This window comes from Schistocerca nitens, chromosome 1, assembly GCF_023898315.1.
Source record: "Schistocerca nitens isolate TAMUIC-IGC-003100 chromosome 1, iqSchNite1.1, whole genome shotgun sequence".
NCBI lineage: Eukaryota > Metazoa > Arthropoda > Insecta > Orthoptera > Acrididae > Schistocerca > Schistocerca nitens.
Genome location: NC_064614.1, coordinates 536,907,997 through 536,925,915, shown reverse-complemented (window position 1 = coordinate 536,925,915; position 17,919 = coordinate 536,907,997). Strand labels below are relative to the sequence as shown.

Genomic DNA, 17,919 nt, shown 5'->3' with positions numbered 1-17,919 from the left:
CAGTGGCCAGTCCTAGGATTTTAATCTGTCTCATTTCACTTCATTTATCCTCTTCTAATGTTTTTTACGTGAAAAACGTCGAGCTGTACCATGCTTCAGAGTCCACGTTACACCGTACGTCATCCTATAACTTGCATTGTAAACCAACTCGAACGTAAGACGAAGGCAACGGGATACTGCCTCGAATAGGACCATGTCTAGCGAGGAAATATCGTGTTCGAAACAGCCTACTGATCGATGAAAACTTTTTCACCACGTTATCTTGTAATAATTCATACTTAAGGTACGCTTCCAATCATAACACCAAATTAATGTACAGTTCTGGCAAAGATGTCTTGAATTTCAGGGCTGAATAAATTGTGCATACAACTGAGTCGTCAACAAACGCTCAATGAGTACCACCTAAGGAATCTGCGACACCTGCCTAGAAATGAAAAGTGTTATTGGACTGTTTTTGGGAACAGTTATGCACCCTATGTAAATTCATACAAATTCATAGTAGAGACCCACACTCAATCTGAATAATTAATTACTATCGGAGAAATGAATTGATGTTAAATTTACAAGTAGTTGTCAGTTTCCATAGAAATGTAAAACAGATTTGCGTGCTGGCTGGAAGTAAAGGAATGTTATGGAAGCTGACTGGGCGTCACGGGCGCAGAGCCAAGCGCTGGAACAGCCAGGGACCCTGCTGAGTCCTCCTTGGAAGTCCAGCGAGGGGAGCCAGTCGTTGCCACAGCAGGGCCCAGCACGCGTCTTTGTGACGCGCCATGGCGCGGCTGTGCGGATGGACAGCAGTTAGGACATCCTATAGTGACTATTTGCGCATGTTTTACGAGGTGGAGTGAGGAGGAATTTTTAGCCGAACATTGGAACGAAGCTTTTGGGAAGGATGTTGGAGCTTGCTACCTTGCAGATGAAAAGAGAGCCCCGAGGTAGGCTTTCATCTACATCTACATCTGCATGGATACTCTGCAAATCAGATTTAAGTGCCTGGCAGAGGGTTCATCGAACCACCTTCACAATTCTCCGTTATTCCAATCTCGTATAGCGCGAGGGAAGAATGAACACCTATATGTTTCCGTACGAGCTCTGATTTCCCTTATTTTATCGTGGTGATGATTCTGCCCTATGTAGGTCGGTGTCAACAAAATATTTTCGCATTCGGAGGAGAAAGTTGGTGATTGGAATTTTGTGAGAAGATTCCGTCACAACGAAAAACGCCTTTCTCTTAATGATTTCCAGCCCAAATCCCGTATCATTTCTGTGACACTCTCTCCCATATTTCGCGATAATACAAAACGTGCTGCCTTTCTTTGAACTTTTTCGATGTACTCCGTCAGTCCTACCTGGTAGGTAACCCACACCGGGCAGCAGTATTCTAAAAGAGGACAGACAAGTGTAGTGTAGGCAGTCTCCTTAGTAGATCTGTTACAATTTCTACGTGTCCTGCCAATAAAACGCAGCCTTTGGTTAGCCTTCCCCACAACATTTTCTATGTCTTCTTTCCAATTTAAGTTGTTCGTAATTCTAATACCTAGGTATTTAGTTGAATTTACGGCTTTTAGATTAGACTGATTTATCGTGTAACCGAAGTTTAACGAGTTCCTTTTAGCACTCATGTGGATGACCTCACACTGTAGTGGTTAAATAAAAAAGAAAAAGAGAAGAAAAGAAAAGGTTGAAAATATGGGAAGAAAAGGTGAATAAAAAGGGGGTTTTAAAATCGTTAATGACTGTGAAAAAAGGGAAAGAATGAAATGCAAATAGGACTTCGTATTACAGAAAAGTTATCGGACTTCGTGATTCGGAAAAGCTACTGTTGGGGAGGTCCTTGTGGCGTTTCTGAGCAAAAGTCAAACCAATTTCCACTACAAAAATTATTTGAAAAAAAAAAACAGAGAATAACAAATGTGACTAACAGGGGGAAATGGCGTAGATAAGAGTTCATCCTTTACCATGTTAACATGTGTTCTCGCGTGCTGCGTCCAGGTCTTCAAAAATCTCCTACTTCACTTCAGCTGCTCCGAAATCTTGCAATCGTCCAGGAATCACTAATTTATACAAATTAAATCCATTTTGATATTGAATGCAGTGTATTTTACGATGCTGCTTCCATATAAACTTCCACAATTAATAAGTTTTTTCGCCTTCATCCGACCAAGACTAGCTAATAGTTTTTACGTCTGAATTAAGCTTCCGCTCTCGAGAGACAATAGACGGATGGAAAGCAAAAAAAGAGTTACAATTTTAGTATTTTCTCTGCCGTCGAGCGCTCATACCGCTGCGACGGTATAATTCATATCTGAGGGAACGAGTGTAGCGCGGCGAAATTCAAAGTCCCGCTACAACACTTTTCGTTATTTAAGGCTAACTGCCACTTTTCGCACTATTCAGATATTTTTTAAAAATCGTTTTGCAGTTTGTTTTGATCTTCTAATGACTTTATTAGTCGATAAACGACAGCGTCATCTGCAAACAACCGAAGACGGCTGCTCAGATTGTCTCCCAAATCGTTTATATAGATAAACTGTGAAACCCCGCTGAAGGTGTAGCTCTTACAGAAAAGTTTGTTTAAGAACATAAAACCTCGTTTGGAGAACTGTTGCGCAGTGTGGGATCTTTACCAGATATAATTAACGGAGTATATCGAGAAAGTTCAAATAAAGACAGCACGTTTTATACTATCGAGAAATAAGGGAGAGAGTGTCATGGGCATGATATGGATTTGGGGTGGAAATCAGTAAAAAACAAAGGAGTTTTTCGTTGCGGAGAGCTTCTCACGAAATTTCAATTATCATGTTTCGGCTCCGAATGCGAAAATATTTTGTTGACGCCGATCTACATAGTGAAGAACAAACATCATAATAAAATGAGGGAAATCAGAGCTTGCACGGAAAGATACTGGTGTTCTTTTTCTCTGCGCGCTGTTCGAGAGTGAAATAATAGACAATTAGTTTAAAGGTAGATGTATGAACCCTCTGCCAGGCACTTAAGTGTGATTTTTAGAGTAACCATGTAGATGTGGATGTAGATGATTATGAAATCTGTGTGCCTCCGTGAGTCCATTACTAGCGAGATAACGCCTGTGAATAATATAAGATGCATTTCATGTATGAGATAGTTCCTAAACTTTTATTTTTATTACTGTCACCGTTTCTTCATTACAGAATATACACATATATACGCACAATATGTTAACAGGTTACTGTTTAAATTTGACAATCAGATCGCTGCACTTGGTGCCACTTTGCGCAGATCTTCCAGAAATCTTTAAAAGCATGGACTGGACAATTCTTAACATTACGTCTTACTGTCTGTTCTTGTGTTCTAGAGTCGCACGTATCACTTTCACAATAACCTCACATCTCCATAATGTGGCCGTACAATCATTGTCCCGTTCAGACTAGTTGAGTATCGACCATTAAAGGCGGAAGATCAACCTTCATCATTGAACTTTGAATTAGTTTGGCATTCTGAGATGGATGATCATTCCAGCGTCTATTCTATTTCTTGGTAACAACAAAAATTTCTGTGACCTCAAGATCAACGCGTTGTGGCTTGCGTGACTTCAGACGATCAGCTAATAAATTCTGGAAAGCGAGATTCAGAACAGTTTTCTTATGAGACTTTGTCTTCTTTTGAATTTAAACCTTGTAAAATTTTCTTCGGAGATCCAGAGGAACAATAGAACAGCAACAACTGAATGGGAGGCGATTTAACAGTGCCAGCAACGATTGACAAAGTCCCATTCGGACTAAATCTATCTTAGTAGTTTGTGCGTTGTTTTTCCATTCAGTGGACAGAAAAAAAAATGGCTCTGAGCACTATGGGACTTAACTTCTAAGGTCATCAGTCCCCTAGAACTTAGAACTAATTAAACGTAACTAACCTAAGGCCATCTCACACATCCATGCCCGAGGCAGGATTCGAACCTGCGACCGTAGCGGTCGCGCGGTTCCAGACTGTAGCGCCTAGAACCGCTCGGCCACCACGGCCGGCAGTGGACAGCAGATTGTATCTGAGTACACAAGTGAAGCTTCAGCATCTCGTAGCGTATCTATACTTTTTACGTAGTTGTTTCTGGCTACTTTTTGGAGTAAATTTACTCTTGATCCTAGCTTGTTTGGTAGGCTTGTGCAGTACTGATTAAATGACAGTATCCGATCACTGGTAACACTAAACATTTACGGAATACTTATAGGGAACTTAGACGATATAAAACAAATAGAGATATATTGGTGTGATCTGTGTCTCACTTGGGTTTGGGGGAGTCTCCATAAGAAAAAGTACTCATTCAGTATTGTCAGAACACTTGGGAGTTTATTCTCACAATGCTGCATGTCTTTGTTCGGACGTGTTAATGGCAAGTCGTCTGCATACTGAGTTTGCTTGGAGGCAACAGCTGTCTTGTCGTTGACTTAGAAATTTAACAGAATATGTGCCAGTACTGATCCCTGTGGCAGCCTATTGTTCAGGGTTCTCCATCTGCGAGATTTTCCATTTAGAAAAACTAAAAACCGTCCATCAGAGAGCATGTAGTGTAGTAGTCATAAGCTATATAACATGGGTGTTTGAGGCATCAGACCATCTCTTCATATTGGAACGTAATATACCGTCAGATCTTCGAAAGCTGCACCGAATTGAAGCATCTGTTGAAATCTAGATTGAATCACTGTTGTAAGCGTTAGCACCCGACAGGAATATCAACGGTTTTTCTGAAGCGATCCTGATTAACGGGGAGTATTTTATCGTGACCTAAATACACTGGTACACTGGACACAAAGTGTCACTGCTGTTTCAATGAAACTTGGACGATACATAGAAGGAGTTACTGCAGTATGGTACAGAACGTAGCTGAGAGAAATGCGGAATCAGATTAACAGAAATGACATTTTTGTTCAAAGAAAATAATTGCACTGAAGTCACGGCGATGCATGATGGTCCTCTGGACATTACAAAAACCGGGACATGGTAGTTAACAGGGTATGTTATCATCATGGACAGCAGTGCATAATCTGCAACATGCTTCCTTGCAGGGCATAAGGTTGATCAGCAGTTTTTGTGGCAGTGTAAGGTGCCAGGATTTGGGCACTTACACGTTAGCTTTCCACCATTAGTATTAATAATAATTCAGAAAAACCGTTGATATTCCTGTCGGGTGCTAACGCTTACAACAGTGATTCAATCTAGATTTCAACAGATGCTTCAATTCGGTGCAGCTTTCGTAGATCTGACGATAGATTACGTTCCAATATGAACAGATGGTCTGATACCTCAAACAACCATGTTATATAGCTTATGACAACTACACTACATGCTCTCTGATAATAAAGCAAGAGCATTAGGTCAAGACTCTCGAGTAGTATTCCCTGCATGTCTGCTTGATTAAGTTACTAACTTAAAGCATTGGTGAAAAGTGTCGAAGTCGAGAATTGTGGAACATAAAGTCTGCAGTTGGCCGCAGCTAGCCGGGCCGCTTGACCGGCAGGTAGTAGTCACCGGAAACGCGGGACAATACGGCGCCTCTGCGGCAAGCACGGCCTCCAGAGCCACCTTTGCTGGGCAGCACGTGACGAAGACGGGAATTTCGTTTGCCTAGGGGTGATATGACCGACACGATCATTGGGTAGAATCTCAAAAATGGCGTTGGAGGGATTTCGGCGCATTTAGAGCGTTCGACATCGGCCGAAACTGAGTATTCTTCCGCCGCGTTTTCGTACGCCTGGAAGACGGGAGAATTTTGGAGAGGGGTCTTCGCCTTCAGCCATCGAGCGGTACGGCCTTGGAGACGGCGTCTTGGCCATCGTCTTCGAAGGGAGCGGACTTTGACGTCGGCGAGTTAGGACGCATCCCGAGAGGTCTAAGGCGCGAATCGTTCATCTGTGCAGAATAGTGCAGAGAGGGATTGTTCTCGTATTCGAGTTACAGGTTTTGTCAAAAGAAACTTGGCATCTGAATTCTAACTTGCAGAATTTGTGCTGACCTGTACGGTGGAAGTTTGAGAAGCAACTTTCAATTGAGATTACCTCATACTGGAGGTGCTGTGATTCGGAGACGGCAGAGCCATCCGAATTATCGGTATCTTCAATACAGGGCCAGTTTGAGTGATTGCCTTCACCATAGGTGTAGGATTTCGAGCATTTTTTTAGGTCTACACGACGAGGTTCAGGGCGGAGATAAACGGTCTGTATAGCAGCATTGCACCAACGCGCGTTCCATGCAGAGTTCTGCGCTTAGAAGCGAGATTTTCACCAACGTTCAACCACTTCCAACAACTTATCTAGTATTCTTGATCTTCTAGTTATCCTTGCGAGGTGCCGAGTATTCATCAACGTAGCTGCCGGTAATTGCGACGCGTATTTGAAAATTAGTTAATGTGCCATTCTCAGGAGTGCGTGGGTGGTCAAAGAAATTCACATTTTTGTAAATTTTGTCAGTTGTGGGAAATATCAAAATTAAATGCCAGTATTACAATCGAACTATCGACTTCATTGTACCTAGCATTTAACCTGTCCCAGTAAGCTTTACATGTGCCCTAGTCGCTGCACAGCTTGCCCAGAGGGGAAGGAAAGATCTTCGATCTTCTATGTCAGCGACGGACAAATAAGCTTACAGTAGGCGATCCATTCCTCCACCAGAGCGACTGACAACTGATGGGTGGTCGTTGATGCATTCGGACGTGCTGAAATACGTCCCCTCAATATATGCAACGCATGCTCGATGGGATTTAAGTCCAGGGGAATGGGGCACTAGTTCATTCTCTCTTTCCAAGAGTTCCTCGATCTAAGCTCTTTGATGTGATCGCGTATTGTCAGCATAAAAATGAAATCAGATTCTCATTCTTAATAATAATAATGTTGACACAAATGCAATTACATCCTTTCAGTGTGTTTTCGATAAAATCTGGAAAGAAGAAGAGATCCCCACAGAATGGAGAACAGCTCTCATCCACCCTAACCACAAGAAAGGTTTGAAGACAGACCCCAACAATTACAGAGGAATGTCACTGCTGGATATAACATACAAGATTCTTTCTAAAATCCATTTGAACAGGGCCGATCCACAATTGGACTCGCAAATCGGGGAATACCAGGGAGGTTTTAGGAAGGGTAGATCATGTTCGGAACAAATACTAAACCTCAAAAACATCGTGGCATAGCAAAAATCAAGGGCAAAGACATACGTAATCTCCTTCATTGATTTAAAGAAAGCATATGATTCGATTGATAGAGAATCTCTGCTATCAGTCCTGGAAGAAATGGGTTTGGATAAGAAAACAACTAATATTATAAAAGCGACCCTTAGAAATACATTTGCGAAAGTTAAATTTATGGGCGAATTATCGGTAACCTTTGAAATAAAAACGGGAGTTCGACAGGAAGATGGGCTCTCGCCGTTGCTGTTCAATTGTGCGCTTGAGAAAGTAGTCAGAGAACGGAACACAAATATTAAGAGTGGTATAAGACAGGGCTGCAAAAAGAAGAACCTTAAAGTAATTTGCATTGCTTTTGCAGATGATGTGGCCCTGTTTGCTGAAACAATGAAAGGAGCACGGGAGCAAATCCATCAACTAAAAAAACAAGCAGATAAAATAGGTCTTCACATCTCCTTTGAAAAAACTAAGATATTGACAAACATCAAGCACTCATGTAAATACTTCAAAGTTCAAGAACAAAAGATTGAAATAGTAAAGGAATTCAAATATCTCGGAGAATGGATTAGTTGGAATGCTGGGGAAAGCAAAGTTATCGAATCCAGAAAAAATAAACTTGAATTGGCCTTAAAACTAACAAAAATACATACAACAAAAAATCCCTTTCGTGGGGGTCCAAAATTACACATTACAAGACAGTGATTAAGCCAGAAGCACTGTATGCAGCAGAAACACTAAACATGAACTTCAAAGGCCAAATGGAGAAACTTGAGCTAAAAGAAAGAAAAATTTTAAGAAAAATCGTAGGACCAAAATTTCAAGACAATAAGATTATATACATCAAAAATGAAACTCTCTACAAGAAGGTCATCTCCTCAGAATGAATTCAAGCAGATTAACCAAACAAATCTTTGACTTTTTCCGTAACCGCAAAACGAAACCCAACTGGTTTAAAGAAACTGAGAAAGACCTAGTGGAATTAAAGATTTCAGAAAATTCACTTATCGATCGAACAGCTAAAGTAATTACTAAAGATGAAAACATAACGGAGTGAGCGCGCCGCGGGCGGAGGGTATTTAAATCGGCCGCCGCCGCGACCGAACCCAGTTCCCCCTGAGCAGCCATAGTATACGGATCTCCGTGCCGGCATGTTCACAGGAGCTCAGTCCGTCAGTTCACCTGATGATGGCGACATGTATATCGCCGAAATATTGCGCCCGTTGGACACTGTAGACCGGCGGTACACCCGTGGATACTTTGAGTATCTTACATGTAACTTATCTTTAATCAATATTCTATCGGCAATAACTGTATTTCGTAAGTGAAATTCTTCCTTCTGAAAATATCGTTCTACATTTTATTTTCGACAAATGCGAAGGTATTTTCTTCTTCTTTTGACAAAAAAAAATCATCATCATCATTTAAGACTGATTATGCCTTTCAGCGCTCAGTCTAGAGCATAGTCCCCCTTATAAAATTCCTCCATGATCTCCTATTCAGTGCTAACGTTGGTGCCTCTTCTGATGTTAAGCCTATTACTTCAAAATCATTCTTAACCGAATCCAGGTAGCTTCTCCTTGGTCTACCCCGACTCCTCCTATCCTCTACTGCTGAACCCACGACTCTCTTGGGTAACCTTGCTTCTCGCGTGCGTGTAATATGACCCCATCATCTAAGCCTGTTCGCCCTGACTGCTACATCTATAGAGTTCATTCCCAGTTTTTCTTTGATTTCCTCATTGTGGACACCCTCCTGCCATTGTTCCCATCTACTAGTACCTGCAATCATCCTAGCTACTTAAATAAAAATCGTGTCTGTTATATCGTTGCTTAATCAGGCAATTTAGATATCCGCGTTGAAACAGCAACACTGTAGGTTTCGGTGCCGTTCTACGGCAGACTCCCAGCGGGCGAAATTTCGCGCCTCGTACAGCGCAGACAGCGTGTGGCGCGCGGTGGCCGTCGTAAAACAGAGGCGGCACGGCGGCCCAGATAAATGCAAATGCCGGCGTCCGGGCCCCGGGCCGCCTCCCGTGCCCTGTCCTCTTCATTTCGCCGCTCCGCCGGGTATTGATTTGTATCTGCAATCAATCTCCCGGTCGGGCGAGGGGGCGCGCCCGCCCGGCTGCGAGTCTCTCGTCTTCTTTCCGAGTGCCATCCGCGGGCCATTTGTATTCTTCTGCCCGCCGGATCAGGAACGCCGCTCGATGCGGTTCTCTCTTTCCCGATTAGAAGAATCCTCGATACAAAGAGAATGCTCATTTGGAATACGGGAGCAGTTGTCGGAAGTTTGAACGACGATTTGGCGTAGCCGCGGCCGGGGCCTGCTTTGGAAAGCAGAGCAAATAAGCAGCCGGGAGAGAGGCCGCACCGCACCGCACCGTCTTTCCCAGCCCCGACTGCACCCTAGACGGAGACGGAGCGCTGCTTTTACTTGGCCGCGTAAAGCCCGTGCTTTATGGCGTCGCCTCCCAGCCGCTGCTGCTGCCAGATGTCGAGTGGCCGTCCCAGAGCCGCACTCCACGCGAGGGGAGCCAAAGCACAGGCCGGTGACGGCTGAAAGAAAGTTAAATATCGCACGAGCGCCACGTCCTTATTCCTTCCAAGAACACGAGTACTTGTTAGGAAGGTTGTGTCGTTATGTCGTGTCACGGCATATTTATTGTTGACTCTACAACATCTACGAGGCCTGTTTTTTAAGTAAGTACCGTTTTGCAATTAAAAAAAGACGTGCTTAGATAGCTCAATAATTTTATTTTTACGTGAAAGCCTGTACCTTAATCTACTTTTCTACATAATTTCCGTCAATACTGAGGCACTTATCATAACGTTGTACCAGTTTTTGAATACCCTCCTCATAGAAGTCTGCCGCCTGACTTGTTAACCACTGCATCGCCCCTGTTTTGACTTCTTCATCGTCTTGAAGACGCTGACATCCCAGATGTTTCTTCAAATGCAGGATGTAATGGTACTTGAATTACGTAACCATTACGGCACCTCAACTTAACCTCTCGATACCAGCAATATTATACTGTGTTTCTGTAAAGTAGTAAACATGTTTCTGCGACAACATTCAGATTTGATTTCATTAATGTAGAGGTACTTTGATACATCAATATGTTTATATTGCAATGATATTATTCTTATGTCTTTTGTCGCTATGATCTTTGACGTACTTGTAACTCTGATTTTTGGGCGCGTAGCCGATTATTAGTTAGAGAGCTGGACCTTGAGAAAGTCTTGGACGTTATGTTGGAAAGACGCAAATTGTAGCCAGCTTATAAAATGTGAACTTTAGCTGTGAGGAAGATGTTTTCAAGTATGTTTTGCATTGTAAAGTGATGTTTTGTCTGTTACTTGATATTGCAACAAAAGCAATAAAAAGGAAGTGTAACTTAAATTCGGAGTGCTGGTTATTTTTTTACATCACAATTGTGCTAACTTTGAAAGGTTTAATCTTCAAGAATGGTTTGTGAAGCGCATCTATAAAACTTTTGAATATAGCAGAATAAAACCTAGGCCTCTTTGCATCCGAGCTTGGAATCATCACCACCTAGATTTTCGACGATTGAGCCATGATTTTACAAAGAGACCAGCGTGGGAAACACGAAAAGATGAGTGCCTCGTTTATTCATTATTACGTGAAATTACTTTATTAACTGTGCTCTAATGACACCTGCTACATAATAACTATGTTGTTGCCCGAAAATGCAGTATTTAACAGCGTGAGCAACACCACAATCATTATTAAATTTTGACCGTTGTTGTGGTAGGTTTGTTAGAAGGAACAGATGGTAGTCACTGGGCGCAAGATCGGGGCTGTACGGAGGATGATCTAGAGTTTCCTATCGAAAAGATGTGATGAGATCTTTGGTCTGTTTCGCCAAATGCGGACGGGCATTGTCTTGCAGCAAAACGATGCCCTTGCTCAACTTCCATGGACTGTTGCTTTGGTTCTGGTGTGACGTAGGCCACCCATGTTTCATCGGCTGTAACAATTTTGTTTAAGAAATCATCACCGTCGTTGTGGTACCGCTCAAGGAAAGTCAATGCACTGTCTAAACGTTTGGTTTTGTGCACTTCCATCTACATTTTCGGTACCCAACGTGCGCACAATTTTCGGTAATTCAAGTTCAAATGGCTCTGAGCACTATGGGACTTAACATCTGAGGTCATCAGTCCCCTAGAACTTAGAACTACTTAAACCTAACTAACCTAAGGACATCACACACATCCATGCCCGAGGCAGGATTCTAACCTGCGACCGTAGCGGTCACGCGGTTCCAGACTGAAGCGCCTAGAACCGCACGGCCACACTGGCCGGCGCCCGTACTTCACAGTCGGCGGGACTCACGATTATCGGAGGCATCTTAAACCCTCAGTACACAACGTAAACAAAGAAGAATCAGATTGTAATGGCGTCAGTGCGTAGATTAAGGTACAGGTTTTCATGTAAAAATAAAATTATTGAGATATCTTAGCACGTCTTTTTTTAATTGAAAAACGGTTTTTACTTAAAATCCACGCCTCGTATAATGGCAAGACAACATGGAAACGCAATTTTTCCTGCTGCATACCTTGACAGTACTGATTCAACAGTAGTATGCCTTTAGCTCCCTGTAGCCTTTCGCCTTTACTACGTAGTCTTTCGCCCTTACTGTTCAGTGTGCACATCGACAAAGCGATGACAGAAATAAAAGAAAGATTCATGAGTAGAATTAAAATTCAGGGTAAAAGAATATCAATGATAAGATTTGCCGATGACATTGGTATCCTCAATCAAAATGAGGAAGAGTTGCAGTATCTTTGAAATGGAACGAACAGTTTAATGAGATTACGGATGTCGTGGGATCCACATATGCACATATACACGTGCCAGTAGTATTGCGCGCACAAGGTATAAAAAGGCAGTGCATTGGCGGTGCTGTCATTTGCCCTCAGGTGATTCATGTGGAAAGGTTCCCGCACAACGGGAACTAATACACTTTGAACACGGAGTGGTAGTTGGAGCTAGACGCATGGGACATTCAGTTTCGGAATTCCTTAAGGAATTCAATATTCCGAGATCTGCAGTGTCAAGAGTCTGCCGAGAATATCAAATTTCAGGCGTTACCTCTCACCATGGACAACGGAGAGGCAGACAGCCTTCACTTCAAGACCGAGAGCAGAGGCGTTTGAGTAGAGTTGTCAGTGCTAAAGACAAGCAATACAGCGTGAAATAATCGCAGAAAGCAGTGTACGACGAACGTATCCGTTAGGACAGTAGCGAAATTTGGGGGTAGTGGGCTTTGACTACAGACGACCGACGGGAGTGCCTTTGCTAATACCACGACATCGCCTGTAGCGCCTCTCCTTAGCTCGTGACTATATCGGTTGGACGCTAGTCGACCGGAAAATCATGACTTCGTCAGATAGTAAGAGCTGATGGTAGAGTTCGAGTGTGGTACAGAACCCACGAGCCAAGGACCCAAGTTGTCAACAAGGCACTGTGCAACCTGGTGGTGGGTCCACCATCAATGGACTGGGTCCTCTGGTCTAACAGAACCGATCATTGATTGGAAATGGTTACGTTCAGCTACTTGTCCCAAAACAATGATGGAATTCTTATGGATGACATTGCGCCATGTCACTGGGCCACAATTGTTCGCGATTGGTTCGAAGAACATTCTGAAAAATTCGGGCCAATGATGTGGCCACCCAGATTGCCCGATATGAACCCCATCAAACATTTATGGGACATAATCGAGAGGTCAGTTCGTGCACAAATTGCTGCACTGGCAACACTTTCGCAATTATGGACGGCTAAAGAGGCACAATGGCTCATTGTATCTGTAGGGGACATCCAACGACTTGTTGAGTCCATGCATCGTCGAGCTGCTGCACAACGTCATACAAAAGGAGGTCCGATACGATATTGGGAAGTATCGTACTAATTTCGTCACTTCAGTGTAGTCTATCTTTATCCACACTTACAGCTAATGGTCGTTACACGAAATCCTTTCTATCATCGAAAGACAACACTTCCCTGGCGCAACAAGACCGACAGCGAACGATCCTATAGTGCTGCCAATCCTCTCTAATAAATGGTTTGTGCATACGGGTCATATAACGCTTCCTTGGGACACACTCCATGTTAATTTCGATTATGCAGAAAATTCTCCGTCAGATGTGACATACTAGGTTCTATTAGTCACTTATTGAACGAGCCAGTCGGATATCTGAAAATACCTTGATTATTGTCGACGACGTGGTACAGTATCGAGCGCTTTTCGGAAACTTAGGAGGACAGAGTCTTTCTGTTTACCTACATCTACTACATGTGCGATAATAACCCTGGATTGGGTGTGTGGGGGTGGTGGATTGGGTGGATTGCTGTGGGCTGTTGTGGGGTTGTGAACCAGTGAGGGCTACGGCGTTTCTAGGGCCCCGGTTTAATACACATGTGAGATAACGTGTGTGAATAAAGCAAGCTAAATTTCACACTGTGGTTTTACTTGAATTCACACTGACTTTTTTTTGTATAAGTTTCTTTTCGTTAAACAATATATCCTAGGATCCTGAAACTCTTCAAAGTCAGCCATTTTGTACTAAAATTCCGTGCATCAATTATTTGTCCTTTTTATAAACAGAAGTGACCTGTATTCCTTCCCATTCACGTGGAAGTAAAAGTATTCGCAAGAGACTCTCTATAAATACACTGCCCAGTTTCATTAATGTGATCTCCTGTCAGAAGTCTGAATAACCATCTTTTGCAGCGCGAACCACTGCGAGACGTGCAGAAAAAGTCAGTGAGGTTCTGGAAGGTACCGACAGGGGTGTGGAGCCGTGCCGACTCAAATGCTGTGCTCAGCTACGCTAGGTTTCTCAGTTGAGGAATCATGGCGCGAAGAGATTGGTCGACGTGGTCCCACAGATAGTCGATAGGAATTAAATCCGGGGAGTCTGGTAGCCAGGCAAGTTCGGTGAACTACTGGTGCTCTTCGAACCACGCACGTACACTATGAACTGTGTGATACGTTGCATTGCCCTGATAGCAGATGACATCGTGCCGGGGAAAAACAAACTGCATGTAGGAGTGGACATGACCCACAAGGGTAGATGCATACTTGTATTGATCCATTGTGCCTCACAAAATGACGAGATCACCCAGGAAATTCCACAGAAAGATTCCCCAGATCACGACGCTCCCTGCTTTTGCTTCCAGGCGTATCACGTCGCACACGCCAACGCCCACCTGTCCGATGGAGCATGAAACGTGATTCTTCTGAAAAGACCACATGTCGCCAGTCAGTGGACGTTCAGTTTCGGTACCGGCTTGCAAATTTCAGCCTTCTTCGCCGATTAAGCATGGGTGCATAGAGGAGGCGCCTGCTGCGAAGGCCCATGTGCAAAGACGTTCTCTGAAAGATCGTTGAGGAGACGCTGTTGGTGGCCCCATGTTTCATCTGGGCGGTTAGTTCCTCAATATTTGCACACCTACTCGCCTGTACGCACCTTCGCAGCCGCCTTTCTCCGTTGTCATCTATGCTCGTGGTGCAGCACAGTTGCCTCAGCGCCGGTTTTGGATAGCTTATTTTACCAACACAGTGACACATGAACAGTTTACAGACTTATCTGTTTCGGAAATTCTTCCACCCTTGGTCCGAAAGCCAGGGACCATGCCCTTTCGTACGTCAGATAAATCGGTTTCTGGAGTACAACGACTGCAATGTTTTCGGCGTCTTCCCCGACACGCTTTATATACCCTCCACTGCTAGTGCTGGCACCTGCCATCTGTGAGAGGTTGTTGCACGCTGACGTCGGAATTAGGCGGTAGTCACATTAACGCACTAGGAATTGTAAGTTTTGCAAGATACAAATGAAAGTCGGAGCATTGAACTCTGCATCATGGCAGCAATCTTATCGTTATTCTCACAGATAAGGTGATAAGCAAGTGTAGACGAGACATAAAAGCTTCCGTCCACAATCAACAACGATTTGGAAACCAACAATCGTACGAAATTCAGCTTGCCTTATATATTCTCTTAAGCAAAAACACGATGTATAAGTCCAAGAGCGTAAACTTGGCATCAGTTACAACAAAGTATGGCAACACCACAGAAGTTAAATACCAGGTGAAATTACTGGAAACACTAGCTACGAAAGAGTGGCTAACAAAACACGTGCAGAAAAAGTACGTAAAGCCTACACAGTTACCTGGAATATATACAACAAAAAACTGCTGTCCATTAGAGCCAAATTTTGTCACTCTGCTACAGTCCTTCTTACAGAAGCACACTACACAACGGTGATGTCGTAATGAATTACCAACGTCAAAGATATCGAGAAACTAGAACGAAACAGATTGAGAAAAATATTTGACCCAAAATTCTATATGGTATCTGGAGGCCCAAAAGCTCACTTGCATAGAAAAGACGTACGAAACCCTAGTGTCATAGAGCACGATTGGATGACTCTTGTTTGACGAAGAAAATCTTCCACATCAACGGAACCCTACAGTCCAAAATACGCTGACTGTTTGACACCCAAAGTGACCTCACAGAAATCAGTACTGACCGACTGCCGATTACACGAACTACATATAGACACAAAATCAGTACACATAATTTCATGCCTAAGAAGCAAGAGAAGGTATTTGAAATTTAAAAACGCGTGGACGTAAGTGATAAGAGAGGCCCAAAATGAAAGGATGAGGGAATTTTGGGAAGATGAGAAGAACAGGCAAGACAATGCTAAGTAATGGTTCCACATGCTCTTCAGAGGGCGAAACGAAGTATATATACGACCCAAATCATTAACAATAACTGCTTAATAGCGTGTTGGTACATCTTTGAAACGTAGTACAACAGAATTTCTGAGTGATATGGATACAGTGAATCCTTGGTAGGTTTCCGGAGGTATATGGCACTGGATGTTTGCCCACAGGTTACGTAATTGTCGTGGGCGCGAAGCTGGCGACCGGCAGCATCTCATAGGTGTTCCATCGGGATGACATCAGAAGAATTTGGTGGTCAAGACATCAGTGTCATTTCACAATCATGCTCTTAAAACCACTGCAGAACCATTCTAGGCTCGTGACATGGACAGTTATCCTGCTTGAAGATGTCACGCTGTCGGTGAGGACATCGAACATAAAAGGATGGATGTGGTATGTAATAATCTTCGCGTAGACGACACTGTCTTAGTGCCTTCGAGTACTGTCGCAGGTCCCATGGACGCTAACGTGAATGTCTTACATGGCATAATACTGGCCCTATCGACCGACGTCTGAGCGCGATGTATGTTCACTTGGATGACGACGTATGTGGACACGAACATTGACGTGGTTTGACAAGAAACGTGATTCATCTCAGTTGGTTCACGGCCCAAATTCGATGATCCCGTACCCACTACAATCGTAACTGGCTACGCCGTTCGGTCAGCGTGGGAACAACTAAGGGTATTCTACTGTTGAGCCCCACGTCAAGAATGGGCGCCCAATGGTGCTCTCTGAAACACTTGTTCCTGCACCAGCACTGTAGTCTGTCGTCAGCACTGTAGCCTATCCTACTTTACAGCCTGGACAACCCTCCTACCTCTACGTTCGGTGATGAGGTGCGGATATCTAACACCTTGTGGTCCATTTGTGGTTTCATCGTCCTTCATCTACTTCCCACAGATGCTCACGCTGGACCCGCTGTTCGTTCCCAGTCGTCGGGTCATAACAATCTGACCTTCATCAAAGTCGCTTATGTCAGTGTAGTGGCCCGTAGTGCCGCTATAACGATTCCTCACTGATCTGTGCTACGTTTACTTGCTTTCCTTATCACATTACGTGCCTACAGTACCACAGAATGGATTCAGTCTCATGGTAATCAGTGGAGATACTGCTTGGTTTGATCTGTGCTTCTGTATTTCTCTTATTCTGTGCCTTCGCGATCGTGATGGAACACCTAATTTGGAGGAATAATTTTTTTTACTATCTAGTTGAGCCTCTATGGGCTGCGTGATAGCCAACTTCACTCTAGTGTCCTGGTCTTGCTCTTATTCCAGCTTTGACTTCTTGCCAGTATCAACTGAGCCCACCAAGAAGTGCCTGTTTATGCTCTTCAGATAATGATCCTCTCCGTCTTTTGGACGTTGATGCCATTTTAAAACCTTGGTAGTTGTTCATCAATCTTCTAAATTTGTTCCTGTCAGTAATTTCTCTCTCTGAGATACCAATCTGTTAAAGATTTTTTTCACATTCTTCGAACCATCTTGGCCTTGTTTTCTTAGATCGGATGAAACTTCATATACTTTTTGTTAGTCGATCACCGTCCATCCTCATGAGATGACCGTAAAATAGCAATCGTCTCTTCCTAATGGATGCTGTGCTAGGTTATGTCTTGCTGTGCAAGTCCACATTTGCTCTCATTCGCCATTGTCCATCAACCTATCTATTACCCAGGATTTTCCTTAATATCTTACGCTGTCGCTTTTACAGCCACTGAGATTGACCTTTTCTATTCATGGTCAAAGTTTCGGTCGCATAAAAGCTCTCAGGTTTTAAACTGTATTATAATGTCGGAACTTGCCCCCTATACTCATAGACTTTTGTTATAGATATTCTTTGTCAGTTGATATGCTTGGTTTAACTTCCTCATCCTGACATTAATTGCTTCTTCTTCTAATCCATTCTCCTGGATTACTTCACCGAGATACTTGAAATTCTTAACTCGTTCGATTTTTCCCAGATTGGTCATCATCCATTCAGGTCCATCACAGATGTTCGTCATATATTTT

The 17,919-nt window shown here is 43.4% G+C and overlaps 1 long non-coding RNA gene across 2 annotated transcripts in view; it reads right to left on the bottom strand.

The window, feature by feature from the left end:
• The window catches only part of LOC126236306 (uncharacterized), a 423,963-nt gene that overhangs the window by 173,256 nt on the left and 232,788 nt on the right, over nt 1-17,919 (bottom strand). The window lies entirely within an intron of this gene.